Raw genomic sequence first — 15,799 nt, forward strand, 5'->3', positions numbered from 1 at the left:
TTTATATTTTCCCGTTGGTGTATCGTTGGGTGATCGGCTTCATCGAGGACGTAGATTAAGTACGACCGTTGAAACATTAGGACCCGGAGTTTCCATTGTTGAATGCTTCGATGAGGTGTCTTCTAACTACTGAGACAAAACATTTTGGATCACATCTTACTCCGAAGTGGATATCTACCTCAGGCGGTCAACAAGTGGCCGATGATCTACTTATAGGTGATCCAACTTATGGGTTAACTCCCTTGGACCCAAATGATGGTCGGATGCGGACGACGTTCCTTGAGAAACATGACTCTCCAACCTTTGTTACTGGAACACGATTTTTCTTTCCATCAAGTATTTATTTTGGGACAACAATTTTGAGCGTGGGTATTAGGTGACTGTCGACTAGTCTCATCGCAACCGGAGTCCAGGTGCCTTTCTTCGTGGCACATTTAGTGAACCTTAGTTCCTTGATTGGCCCAAGCGATAAAGAAAAGAGGTAGCTAATTTCACCCCGTCTTGTTGGATCTGACCTAAGGAGACATGTGCTCATCGGACGAAGATCATTTGGTACCTATAGGAGGTGTCGTGATACTTGATCTAGCCTGACGTTAACTATGAACTCTTTGTATCCTAACGACATTAACTATGAACTCGTCGCGTCTTTGACGTCGCCACGATTATTACCACATTGGCGACGGGAAGTACAAGCGGCGTTAGATGGAAAGATGGATCGTGAACCTTTAACTTGATGTTCAAGGAAATTACCTTCGGTCTATGGTGTAGACCTAAATTTGAAACTAGAATCCTTTCTTCTGTTGCTTTGCGGAGTTCTCGAAGAAATAAGAGATTTGGAATTTAATGAATTGTTGTGGAAATGATGATTTATTGAATCGACTACGACAAATCTTTGTTTTCACTTCTAAACGTCCTCGATTCGGTGACCTAAGGAGGTCTTGAACTGGTAAATCAGATAATTGATCTAAAATCATGGAAATCGTAGGAATTGAAAGTCGTTTCCTACAGACGGCGCCACTCTTTCATTCGGGAACCAAGAATAGATGTGATGGAAGAAATGTATCTTGAAATGGTGGTGTTGATCTTTGTCATGACAGTGCAAAGTGGGCCAGCATGGTTAGCACTCCAACGTCCAAGTCAGTTCAAGATTCAAGATGAGTATAGCGAAAAGTGTAGATCGGAGAATGCACCTTACTCTTTGCATATGAACTAATTTTATACCGTGAATCAAGTGAAGTGTATTTGAAATGAATTGCCCCTTAGTCATTTGGGCCTATATGGTAGTCTAAAACAAGTATATTAGAGCATCTCCAATGGTGCTACTCAATTTTGGGTTCTTTGTGAGACCCATTGAACCATATCATCTTGAAGTAACTCATTCAATTTTCACTCAAATGATACAAATATAAAGAACTCATATTGAGTCTCACAACTTTACTTTATATATTAATACTTAATTCATATTAAATTTAAAAAAATTTAAAACAATATTTTTTATTCAAAGCTAGTAGAAAGTCCAAGGGAGAATGTCCATTTAATATTTTTTTTATTCAAAGCAACGGTAGTATTGCATTGCTATGTTCGACAAGCTGTCGAACTTCAACATCAACATATTCAATTTCTTGCGTGACAGCTGGCGAACAAGCAAAAGAAAACAGACCGTTGGAGCTGGTCTTAATGATCATTCTTATTATTTTTTAAACGGTGTTTATTAAAGCTGTCGAAATGGGTCCGACTCATTGGCCCGACCCATAAGCCCTATATTTTAGCACGGGTCGGACTAAAAAATATAACTCTATCTTTTTGAACCAGCCCACCAAACCTTTGTTTTTTATAGGTCGGACCGGCCAAATAGACTTCAAGTTGGTCCCCTAAAAATATTAAAAATAATAATTTGTTTTAAAAAAATAGGTTAAATATATTTTTGGTCTCTATAAATATAACGGTTTTCAACTTTAATCCCTCTAAATATTTTCTTCAATGAATGGTCCTCTTAAATATTTTAATTTTAACTTTTGGTCCCTCATGGCAAAATCGTAGCTAAATAAGAACCGTCGCTAAATTGTCAAAATCGTCGCTAAATTGCAAGAGGGACAAAAAGTTAAAATTAAAATTTTTAGGAGGACCACTTTTTGAAGAAAATATTTAGAGGGACTAAAGTTGACAACCGCTATATTTAGAGGGACCAAAAACTTATTTAACCCTAAAAGAATTTATAATTTTGAAGGGAAATTGGGCTAAAATATGTTTAAAAAAAAAAAACTCAATACCTAAGTTTTTTTCTCTAATCTCAATTATCTATGGGAACATTTTATTTTATTGTTAGAAGTTATAACTTAAAAAAATAGAGACACTGTGAGTAGTAACGTAAGAGATGTTCCCCTTCCAACTTGGGTGACCCGACCGCGGCGAACAATAGCATGGCAGCTAGAAGCTCAAATTTCTTCCAACTCAACATTTTGCAAAGAGGTACTGTTTGATCTCTGTTGTGTATTTCTTCGATAATATTCATTTCCAATTTGTTCTGTGTTATGTATATCTTTAAACATCAATGTATCTGTTCCAAAATCATCATCACAATCACCTTGCTGACCCTTGTTTTTGTGTAGGCATGTTTACTAATTTTTTTATTTTTGTTTTGAGAATGTGGATGTTTGGTTCCACTTTTGAGAGAGCTAAAAGTGATTTTAGAAGTATAAAATTGATTATTAGTGTGTTTGGTTTAGCTTTTCAACATACAAACGTGCGTTTCAACATGACCCTACCGTGATTTTTGAGAAGCTATAAAAGGCAGCTTCTGCGAAAACGTGGAAATCCACCGTGATTTCATAGAAGCCACCGCTAATCCAAACAGGCTATATGACATGTTTGGTATAATTGATTTTGACGCCGGGTTAAAATTGGACAATCTCATGTAGAGGTGTGTAAAATATCTGGTTGTGATGCTTAAATCTATAATCAAATCTAAATCACTTTTAAATATTCAGATATAATTGAATAGTTATTAATCGGTTTAGTTATTAATAGTTTGGTTATCCGTTCATATAATTCAGATATAATTAAGTGGCTATTAACTGATTAAACTATTTTGAATTCAGTTATAATCCGGTTATTATCTAAATCCAAATATTTTAATTTTTAAAATAAATTAATTTTTTTAAAAGAAAAAAATTTCAAGAAAAAATAATTTTTAAAATTAGATTTTTTAAAAAAACCGGTTATATAATCATAAACAAACTTATAACCGATTTTATAACCAATTTTAATTAAAATGTAATTATAGTTATAAATTCAAATCATTTAAATAATTTTAAAATATTATGATTTAGTTTTTGAAAATAACCAACCCACTGTGCACACCCTAATCTCATGAATTTCCTAAATTGTCCTAACCATGCCAAAGTACACGTGAACAAGCTAGAAGCAATTCAAAATTGGACTGCATAGTAAGCTATGAAATCAATAGCCTCGCTCCAAAATCTTAAGCATCTCCCTTTACATTTTGTACTAGTGATATTTTCCAAACATTGGATTTAACCTTTTGTAGAAAAAGGAACTCAAGTTGTTTGACAACAATTGCATGCAACGTTGGCTAGATACATCATACATCCCACATTTTATATGGGTCCTACAAGTTACTGACTTTATCATACCGTGGAAGGGGGGACCTGTTGTATAGGTTTAACATGTTATTTGGTTAAAATAAAAACCATGGTAAAAAATTGTTGATATTTTGAAGTGTTTTTTTGGATAACAATTACAGCCACATACACAGAAATTTCCAAGACATGCCATAGAGGATACGGTACATACATCATGTGAACAAGGTCATGGCACATGAGCATGAAAATGACTCTACTATCTTGTAATAAATGTCTGAAAAACAACACAGTAATATACATATACTATGTTAAATATTGATCAACAAAAATATACTACGTTGAATTATGACAGATAGTTCTAAATATGGAAGAAAAAAAATTAACTATAATCAGAATACTCCGTACATGCAAAGAAGCATCAATGAACCATAGGAAAACTGTCAGTGATACTAGAAGGAAGAATGATAAAAAGAATAGCTACAATAACATCAGTGAAACTCTGAATAAGACTAACCAAAGATTCTCCAAAAGGTTTCACTTGTTTTTGTTGATTCCCGTTAACACTATGCTCACTGATTTTGGTTCTACAAAGTGGACATGTTGTGTTGTTCTTCAACCAAGCATCAATGCATTCTGAATGATACCTATGGTTGCATAAAGGTAATAGCCTAAGTTTTTCCCATTGAAACATTTGGCTTAAACAAACTGAGCAACAATCATTTTCACTTTGCTCTATTTCCTTCACTGAACCACCAATATAGCCATAGTAATTCGTGGGATGATGAAGAAAGTTGGTTATGTTTTCTTGAAATGAGTTAGGTATGGAAGGTATTATTATTGTGAGGAATTTGAGGATTGTTGTTGGCATGTTTGGTTGTTTTTGGAGCTTGAAGAAATTCTAAGAGAAGAGGTAGATAATAGAGATATATATCTAAATTGGGTATATTTAATTGGTTTTATAGTGCCCCAGTTGGATGTGATATTTTCTATATAAAGTAAGAAAATATTTGGTTTTAGAATATTGTAACTTGGTTGTTGGGATAAGGATCATAAATCATTATTACTATTGAACTAATAAAATATATATGCACATCTTATGCCTAAAAGTGTGTATCCGTTGCTGTTATTATGCCTAAAATTATGCACCTACTTTATTATTAATTATTTTTCTGTTATATGTGACTATGATTTTGCTTTCAGTTAATAGTGATTTACACCTCTAATATAGGCGTTATTCGTGACTATGATTTTGCTTTGAATTAATAGTGATTTACACCCTGTAATATAGGCGTGTTTTGATTTACCTCCTTTAAAAAAAATTAAATATCCCTTATAATTTTGGGGTACCCCTAAGAGTGTAAAAACTAGGGTGGTAAATAAAAAAAAACTTTTACAGAGGGTAATTTTTGCCATCTGAGGGGCAAAAGACTTAGAATTTTAATATTTCAAGGAAGTTTTTAAAATTTTTTTTAAAGGGGGTAAATCAAAACACGCCTATATTGCAGGGGTATATATATATATATATATATATACACACACACACACACCGACCTCATTCGAACATGTCTAAAAGATTCATATCCGCTTCTGAATATCGACCAACTTTTTGATGATTTAACTGTCTACCAGTTGTTATCCTTCATGGACACATGCTTCATGATCGAGCAAGACACCAACCGGTATAATATATTGCCATTCGAGTTAAAAAAACTTTGGAGCAACCTACCAAAGAATGATGGACAAAATCTTTTGAGAAGAAATAGGGGAAACGCTGGAAGTGTACATGGACGATCATAGTGAAGTCCAGTGCTGTAAAGCTTCACACCCCAGCATCTCCACCGGGTGTTTAAAATATTATGACAATGTAACATGAGGCTTAATACTAAAAAGTGCACTTTCACCGCGAGGGTCGTTGACAAATTTTTGGGTTTCAATTTGATGGAACAAGGAATGGAAGCCTAACTTGATAAATGTGAAGTCGTTATCCAGATGAAAGCATCGACATCAAAGAAGGATATCCAGAGATTAAATGGTATGCTAACCGTTGTGAACAAGTTTATCTCGAGATCCGCTCAACAGGTTTTACCTTTGTATATGTTGCTTAAGAAATAAATAGAGTTCCAATGGACTACCTAATGCAACAACACATTCGAATTCTTGAAAAGAGTCTTGGCTTCCCCACTGGTACTCACTTAACCGTCATCAGATGAAGTTATGTATCTTTACCTAGTAGACACTGAAGAGGCAGTGAGTACCGTCCTCATAAGAGAAACAAACATCGAGAAAAGTCTGGTGTATTTCGTATCAAAGGCCCTAGTTGGAGCTGAGACTCAATATTGAAAAATCGAGAAAGTTTCCCTACTCGTATTGCTAGAGTCACAAAAGCCCATAAGGTACTTCTGGATGCACTCTATAATGGCTCTGACAGTTTTCCCTTGAGGCAGGTGCTTTATCGTCCAGACCTGGCAGGGAGATTGATGAAATGGCCAATAGAGTTCTACGAGTTCATAACCTCTTTTGAAGCAATGAAGGCACTGAAAGCATAACTATTCACCGACTTCTTGATAGAGATGACTTCCATACCATCCGAACCAAAGTGCAATTAGGTGGTATTCTTAGGTGGATCTTCCAACAACCGTGGAAGCGAGGCAGGAATCATTCTAGAAAGCAATTATTGTTAAGTTTTGTTTTGTTGTACACGATGTCATGACATATTGGTAAGACATCAGAATGTGCCTCGTTTTCTATTCTTGGAAGATTTATTTTTTATGTGAGATATCTGAAGATCCTCTAGAGATTTTGTTCACATTTTTTGTGGTCCATAAAGGATGGATTCTATTTCATTGGAAGCGTGTCTTCTGTAACACCCCAAATCTATCCCTCAAATAATAAGAGAAATCAGAGTATAAAACATCGAAACAAGCAACAATTTGAGGCATCACATATTCGACTTAAACAAAACTACAATTCATGCTCAAAGTACATGGATACATAACACTTATATCAGAGGAAACTCATAATTCATCGAACATATAAATCCAAACAACTTCATCATATTGCAGCGAAATTCAAATAACAACATAATATCTAGATCAACATATGTCTTTGCCAACATGGCACAATGTGTCCAAAACGTCTCCACAAGACACAACATCAAAGTTCAAGAAAAGATAATCAACATAAAATAAGACACAAGCAAGTATCGCAAACATTCCCCCCGAGTGCTACGTATCAGAGCATTGACACACCGACTCGAGCTATAAGGTACACGGCTACTCCACGTCGTTACCTGCACGTTACCAACGGAGGGTAACATTCAAACATAAGGGGTGAGATATCATTCATTATAAAGAAACGTATGATAATATTCTAAGCAAGAGAAAAGATCATACATTGGTCACCACTTCTCATCTCCATACTCAATACAATGATTTCACAACACATAATCAACTTAAGGAACGATAACAAGGCCATCAATTCAACTATGACAATATATACAATTCGCAAGTAAAATTCCACACAATCGCAACAAACATCTCATCATCAAGTCACCACATCATAATCAAGTAAGTCTCGAATGCAATTCACATGTGACTCGACTTATGCAAATGCATGTGGTACCATTTGGAGTAAAACTCCCACGTCTCAAGATTTGCCATTGGGCACACCGTCGCTAATTGCCATTAAGGCCACCGTCACTTTTTACCATTAAGGTCACCGTCTCTTTATGCAATGGATGTGACTCACTAAATGCAACATCCATACAAACACGACATTCACAAATACATCGCAAATACCGACTAAACATCATTACTTTTATAGTAATTCACCACTTCCCAATCACGTCGCTACGTTGCATCATCATACAACAACACACCACTTCATCACACAAATCATAACATCAAACAAATACATTTAAAGAAGGATTCAAAAAGGTTCATAAGCATTCCTAATTCATATTCATTAGAAAGGTCTCAATTATAGCTTCGCATAGGTTCAAACGGCACTTAAAAAGGAGTTACGGTTCAAAAGTTACATCATTTCAAAGTTTAGGAAAAATTCTGCAAAACAGGGTTCGCGGCGCCAACAGGGTTCGTGGCGCGAACTGGGCGAATCCAAAAATCACTAACTTTCTGCCAAGCAGTTCGCGGCGCGCACAAGGGGTCGCAGCGCGAACTGAGCAGATCCAGTTTTTCCCAAGTTTCTGCCAAGAGGTTCGCGGCGTGCACAAGGGTTCGCGGCGCGAACTGGCGATTTTCAGAAACCCCAAACACAGAAAACAGCATACGAAACCCATCCCAAAACCCCTAAACTCAACCCAATCAAGTTGGAAACCATCAAACATCACGAACAACCACAGAATACAGGGTATAAACACAAATACAACACATATTATGGGTCTTATAACATCATAACATCTTCAATCATGCTTAGATTCACAATTTCATAGAAGTCAATTATAATCTCTAACAATCTCCATTCCATTTCTACACAATCATGGATAACAACATATAATCAAAACCCCACCCAAAACATCATCATACATCCCTTTAGCATGAAAGAATCCCACCCTTACCTTAGGTTTCGGATTGAAGCCAACTCTATCTTCAACCTTGAGATTCTCTTCTTTCTCTTCACTCTACTCTTCTTTCACCAAAAACCCCAAAATGAACTTCTAATTTCTATTTCCTCTAAAACCCTTGTTTTAGTTAAACCCTTACTATCTTAAATTACTAATGGGCTCTAACTAACACCCCTCACTTACTAATACCAACTTAGGCCCAATTATCAACCACACTTATTATCTTATATTATTACTAATAATTCCCAATCAAAACAACATAAAATCAATCAAGCATATAATTAACACATAGATCACAATTAATTCATATAAAATAAGGAATTAAAGAAAAACGGTCGTTACAACTCTCCCCCACTTAGAATATTTTCGTCCTCGAAAATTACCTCAATCGAATAACTCAGGATACGACTCGCGCATTTTGCTCTCCAATTCCCACGTTATACTTTCACCGGTAGTTCCCGACCAAACCACCTTCACCAAAGCAATCTCTTTTCCTCTAAGCACCTTCGTTTCGCGATCCTCAATTCTTATCGGCATAGTCTCCACCGTGAGATTATCCCGCACTTGTACATCATCCATATGAATTACATGCGAAGGATCAGGAATGTACTTCCGAAGTTGCGACACGTGAAACACATCATGCAAATTCGAAAGATTAGGCGGTAAAGCCACCCTATACGCCACATTACCAACCTTCTCGGAAATCTGATACGGTCCAATAAAACGAGGAGTGAGCTTCTTCGACTTCAAGGCTCTCCCTACTCCGGTAACCGGCGTAACTCTCAAGAATACGTGATCACCAGCTTGGAATTCTAAATCCTTCCTCCTCTTGTCATGGTAACTCTTCTGCCTACTTTGCGAAGTCTTCATCTTCTCACGGATCAACTTAACCTTCTCGGTAGTTTCTCGAACAATCTCAGGTCCAAGTACTACACTCTCACCCGTTTCATGCCAACACAACGGAGTCCTACACCTCCGACCATACAACGCTTCAAACGGTGCCATACTGATACTCGAATGGTAACTAGTGTTGTATGTGAACTCTATCAATGGAAGATAAGTATCCCACGTACCTCCCTGCTCAAGAACACAAGATCTCAACAAATCCTCCAAAGATTGAATCGTCCTCTCCGTTTGACCATCGGTCTGAGGATGATACGCCGAACTCAACCTCAACTTAGAACCCAACGCCTCTTGCAAACTCTTCCAAAAATCTGAAGTGAACCTCGGATCTCTATCCGAAACAATACACAAAGGAACACCATGCAACTTCACAATCACACGGACATAAATTTCCGCCAACTTCGAAACCGGATAAGTGATGTTAATAGGTATGAAATGAGCCAACTTCGTAAGCCTATCAACGATCACCCAAATCGAATCATGTCCTCTCATGGTATTCGGAAAACTTGTCACAAAATCCATGGAAATACTATCCCATTTCCATTTCGGGACTTCCAACGGTTGCATTAAACCAGCAGGCTTCTGATGTTCAACTTTCGACTTCTGACAAGTCAAACATGCATACACAAACTGAGCTATGTCACGCTTCATTCCAGGCCACCAAAACAAATTCTTCAAATCTTGGTACATCTTCGTAGCTCCGGGATGAATACTCAGATTACTCCTGTGACCTTCCTCAAGAATAGATCTTTTCAAATCCACATCATCAGGTATACAAATCCGATCACGGAACCTCAACACACCGTGCGCATCTAACTTGAAATCACCATTCTCAGCTTGATCGACTCCAATCATCGAATCAACCAATTTCATATCCAATTTCTGGGCCTCTCTGACACTATCCAGAAAATCATTGTTAATCTTCAACATACCCAATCAAACACTCGTAGGAGTCACTTCACATACCAAACTCATATCTCGAAATTGCTCAATTAATTCCAACTCCTTAACCATCATTGCCGACATATGCAAAGTCTTGCGACTTAAGGCATCAGCAACAACATTAGCTTTTCCTGGATGATAATTCAAACTGAAATCATAATCTTTCAACAGTTCTAACCACCTTCGTTGTCTCATATTCAATTCCTTCTGATCAAACAGATACTTCAAACTCTTATGGTCGCTAAAGACTTCAAATCTAGAACCATAGAGATAATGTCTCCAAATCTTCAATACGAACACTACAGCAGCAAGTTCTAAATCATGCGTAGGATAGTTCTTCTCATGAACTCTCAACTGTCTCGATGCATAAGCAACAACTTTACCATTTTGCATGAGCACACCTCCTAAACCCATCTTAGAAGCATCACAATAAACCACAAACGATTCTTCCAGATTAGGCAATATCAAAATCGGTGCCGACGTCAACCTTTTCTTCAACTCGGTAAAACTATCTTCACAAGAAACATCCCACACGAAAGCCTTACCCTTACAAGTCAACTTAGTCAACGGAAGGGCTAACTTAGAGAAACCTTCAATGAACCTTCTATAATAGCCAGCTAGTCCCAAAAAGCTTCGAATCTCGGTAGCCGACTTAGGAGTATCCCATCTCAACACGGCATCAACTTTAGACGGATCGACGGCAATGCCATCACCCGAAATGACATGCCCCAGAAAACTAACTTCCTTCAGCCAGAACTCACACTTGGATAACTTAGCATACAACTTCTTCTCTTTCAAGACTTGCAATGTCAACTTCAAATGCTCAGCATGATCTGATTCTGATTTAGAGTAAATCAAAATGTCATCAATGAACACCACCACAAAACGATCCAGATATTCATGAAAAATACAATTCATGTACTCCATAAATACCCCAGGTGCATTAGTAACACCAAAGGGCATCACGGAATACTCATAGTGTCCATAACGTGTTCTGAAAGCCGTCTTCTGCAAGTCCTCATCTTTCACTTTAATTTGATGGTAACCCGACCTCAAATCGATCTTGCTAAACACACGAGCACCAACCAATTGATCCATCAAGTCATCAATTCTTGGAAGTGGATACTTGTTCTTGATTGTCACCTTATTCAACTGACGATAATCAATACAAAGTCTCATACTTCCATCTTTCTTCTTAACCAACAACACTGGAGCTCCCCACGGCGACACACTAGGTCTCACAAACCTCTTCTCAAGCAATTCTTCCAACTGCTTCTTCAATTCAGACAATTCAGATGAAGACATCTTATACGGTGCCATAGACACAGGTCTAGTACCAGGTACAAGATCAATAGAGAACTCAACTTCTCTCTCAGGCGGTACATCAGGAATTTCATCAGGGAAAACTTCAGGAAAATCGCACACCACCTTCAATTCTTCTATGATCGTTTGGTTCTCAATAGACATTGATGCAACCAAGGCAAACACCTGAACATCCTCTTTTACTAACAAACGAAACTGTCTAGCGGACAACAACTCAACACCTTCCTCTTCAGGAGAAGAAAACCTCACAGACTTATCATAGCAGTTGATGTGAACACGGTTATGCTCTAACCAGTTCATCCCTAAGATCACATCCAAACCTCTCAACGGCAAGCACACAAAATCAACAAGGAAGTCTCTGTAAAAAATTGACACTGGACACTTCAAACACACGAGAGAAGTGGTCACCGAACCCTTAGCCGGAGTATCGACAACCATCTCTCCGTTCATAGCAGACAACACAAGACCCAATCGATTAACACAATCAGCAGATATAAAGCAATGAGAAGCACCGGTATCAATAATAGTAATTAAAGGAATGCTATTAATGAAACAAGTACCTCTGATGAGTGAATCCTCACTAGTGGTCTGAGTTCCCGACAAGGCAAACACCTTTCCACTAGATTGCTCCTTCTTTGGCTTCTGACACTTGCTTCCAATATGTCCTTCTTCACCACAGTTGAAACACACCATCTGCTTATGCTTGCAAGCAGGTGACGTATGTCCAATCTCTCCACAACTGTAACACCTCATGGCACCAGCAGTACACACAGTGCTCTTATGGCCAACCTTGCCACACTTGAAGCACGTAACACTACCAGGTGCATCTCCCCCACTAGTTCTCTTGCCATCAGTAACTTTCTGCTTACCCTTTCCACTCGAAGCTTCATAAGGCTTACCACGACCTTGATAACCTTTTCCCCTATTCTCACTTATCACACGATAATGAGCATTGTTGTCCTCTTCATAGATCTGACAACAATCAACCAAATCAGTAAAGATGCGAATCTTCTGGTAACTAATCGCCTTCTTAATCTCTGGACGCAACCCATTCTCAAACTTAATGCACTTGGAAAACTCACCATTCGGCCCATCATAGTATTGGTAAAACTTAGCCAATTCACCAAACTTAGCAGCATACTCCACAACAGATTTGTTCCCTTGACTCAGCTCAAGGAATTCAATTTCCTTCTTGCCACGGACATCTTCAGGAAAGTACTTCCTTAAGAACTCCATGTGAAACACAATCCAAGAGATCTCTTCACCACTCACTTCCAATCTCCTACGGGTCTCTAGCCACCAATCATCCGCCTCAACTGCTAGCATATGAGTCCCATACCGAACCTTCTGTTCAGGAGTGCAATCCATGACACGAAAAATTCTCTCAATCTCCTTAAGCCATGTCAATGCGCCATCAGGATCATAAGTTCCCTTAAACACAGGAGGGTTCTCTCTTTGGAAGGTAGCCAAACTCCGAGAAGCATCACTCTCCCCACCATTCGGTTGGTTCTCCAAAGCTTGAGCCATTGCTTCCAAAGCAGCAACTATTGCAGCATCATTCCTTCCCGCCATCTCAACTCTTCACTACAACACAAAAGCAATCAGCACAAAACAACAATACAACGTTGTTAGACCACACTACGACACGACACATGGCCGGACAAGACCGACCTGCTCTGATACCACTATTGTAACACCCCAAATCTACCCCTCAAATAATAAGAGAAATCAGAGTATAAAACATCGAAACAAGCAACAATTTGAGGCATCACATATTCGACTTAAACAAAACTACAATTCATGCTCAAAGTACATGGATACATAACACTTATATCAGAGGAAACTCATAATTCATCGAACATATAAATCCAAACAACTTCATCATATTGCAGCGGAATTCAAATAACAACATAATATCTAGATCAACATATGTCTTTGCCAACATGGCACAATGTGTCCAAAACGTCTCCACAAGACACAACATCAAAGTTCAAGAAAAGATAATCAACATAAAATAAGACACAAGAAAGTATCGCAAACATTCCCCCCGAGTGCTACGTATCAGAGCATTGACACACCGACTCGAGCTATAAGGTACACGGCTACTCCACGTCGTTACCTGCACGTTACCAACGGAGGGTAACATTCAAACATAAGGGGTGAGATATCATTCATTATAAAGAAACGTATGATAATATTCTAAGCAAGAGAAAAGATCAGACATTGGTCACCACTTCTCATCTCCATACTCAATACAATGATTTAACAACACATAATCAACTTAAGGAACGATAACAAGGCCATCAATTCAACTATGACAATATATACAATTCGCAAGTAAAATTCCACACAATCGCAACAAACATCTCATCATCAAGTCACCACATCATAATCAAGTAAGACTCGAATGCAATTCACATGTGACTCGACTTATGCAAATGCATGTGGTACCATTTGGAGTAAAACTCCCACGTCTCAAGATTTGCCATTGGGCACACCGTTGCTAATTGCCATTAAGGCCACCGTCACTTTTTACCATTAAGGCCACCGTCTCTTTATGCAATGGATGTGACTCACTAAATGCAACATCCATACAAACACGAAATTCACAAATACATCGCAAATACATCGCAAATACCGACTAAACATCATTACTTTTATAGTAATTCACCACTTCCCAATCACGTCGCTACGTTGCATCATCATACAACAACACACCACTTCACCACACAAATCATAACATCAAACAAATACATTTAAAGAAGGATTCAAAAAGGTTCATAAGCATTCCTAATTCACATTCATTAGAAAGGTCTCAATTATAGCTTCGCATAGGTTCAAACGACACTTAAAAAGGAGTTACGGTTCAAAAGTTACATCATTTCAAAGTTTAGGAAAAATTCTGCAAAACAGGGTTCGCGGCGCCAACAGGGTTCGCGGCGCGAACTGAGCGAATCCAAAAATCCCTAACTTTCTGCCAAGCAGTTCGCCGAGCGCACAAGGGGTCGCGGCGCGAACTGAGCAGATCCAGTTTTTCCCAAGTTTCTGCCAAGAGGTTCGCGGCGCGCACAAGGGTTCGCGGCGCGAACTGGCGATTTTCAGAAACCCCAAACACAGAAAACAACATACGAAACCCATCCCAAAACCCCTAAACTCAACCCAATCAAGTTGGAAACCATCAAACATCACGAACAACCACATAATACAGGGTATAAACACAAATACAACACATATTATGGGTCTTATAACATCATAACATCTTCAATCATGCTTAGATTCACAATTTCATAGAAGTCAATTATAATCTCTAACAATCTCCATTCAATTTCTACACAATCATGGATAACAACATATAATCAAAACCCCACCCAAAACATCATCATACATCCCTTTAGCATGAAAGAATCCCACCCTTACCTTAGGTTTTGGATTGAAGTCAACTTTATCTTCAACCTTGAGATTCTCCTTTTTCTCTTCACTCTACTCTTCTTTCACCAAAAACCCCAAAATGAACTTCTAATTTCTATTTCCTCTAAAACCCTTGTTTTAGTTAAACCCTTACTATCTTAAATTACCAATGGGCTCTAACTAACACCCCTCACTTACTAATACCAACTTAGGCCCAATTATCAACCACACTTATTATTATCTTATATTATTACTAATAATTCCCAATCAAAACAACATAAAATCAATCAAGCATATAATTAACACATAGATCACAATTAATTCACATAAAATAAGGAATTAAAGAAAAACGGTCGTTACATCTTCTATTTGTTGTCATTGTTGTTTATCACTGGTTGTGTGTTTGAGAGGAAGTGAGAGGGGTCTCATATCTAGAAGAGTCTTAGATAAAAATATCACGGATAATAATTAGGTACAAAGTTTGTAAAATCAGAGGTTGTTTAGAACTTCAAACAAATACTATAATAGTGTATTTCTTTCCTAGCTTGGATGCCCCAAATATAGGTGCCATTGCACATAACTTAGTTAACAATTGACCTGTATTATTTATTTTCAACTCAGTCTTATCTTTATCACAGATAGTGATCAGGTGTAAAGTTTGTAAAATCAGAGGTTGTTTAGAACTTTAAACAAATACTATTATGGTGTATTTCTTTCCTAGCTTGAATGCCTCCAAATATAAGTACGTTGCACCGAACTGAGTTAACAATTGACCTGTATTATTTATTTTCAAATCGGTCTTATCTTTGTATTATCACATTCTTATTTGACTTGAATGAGTTTCATTGAATTTGTGATTAGATTCAGACCTAAAAATTAACTCAAACAAATATTAGAGTCAAATTCAAACTTTATACAACCAACCTAACCAGTCCTTTGTGCACTTAATTTTTTATATTAAAATATTATATTATTCAATAATAAATATCTATTTTTAACTTGTATTCTTAATACTCATTAACAAAATCCATACAAATCT

This window comes from Vicia villosa, linkage group LG7 (genome assembly GCF_029867415.1).
Source record: "Vicia villosa cultivar HV-30 ecotype Madison, WI linkage group LG7, Vvil1.0, whole genome shotgun sequence".
NCBI lineage: Eukaryota > Viridiplantae > Streptophyta > Magnoliopsida > Fabales > Fabaceae > Vicia > Vicia villosa.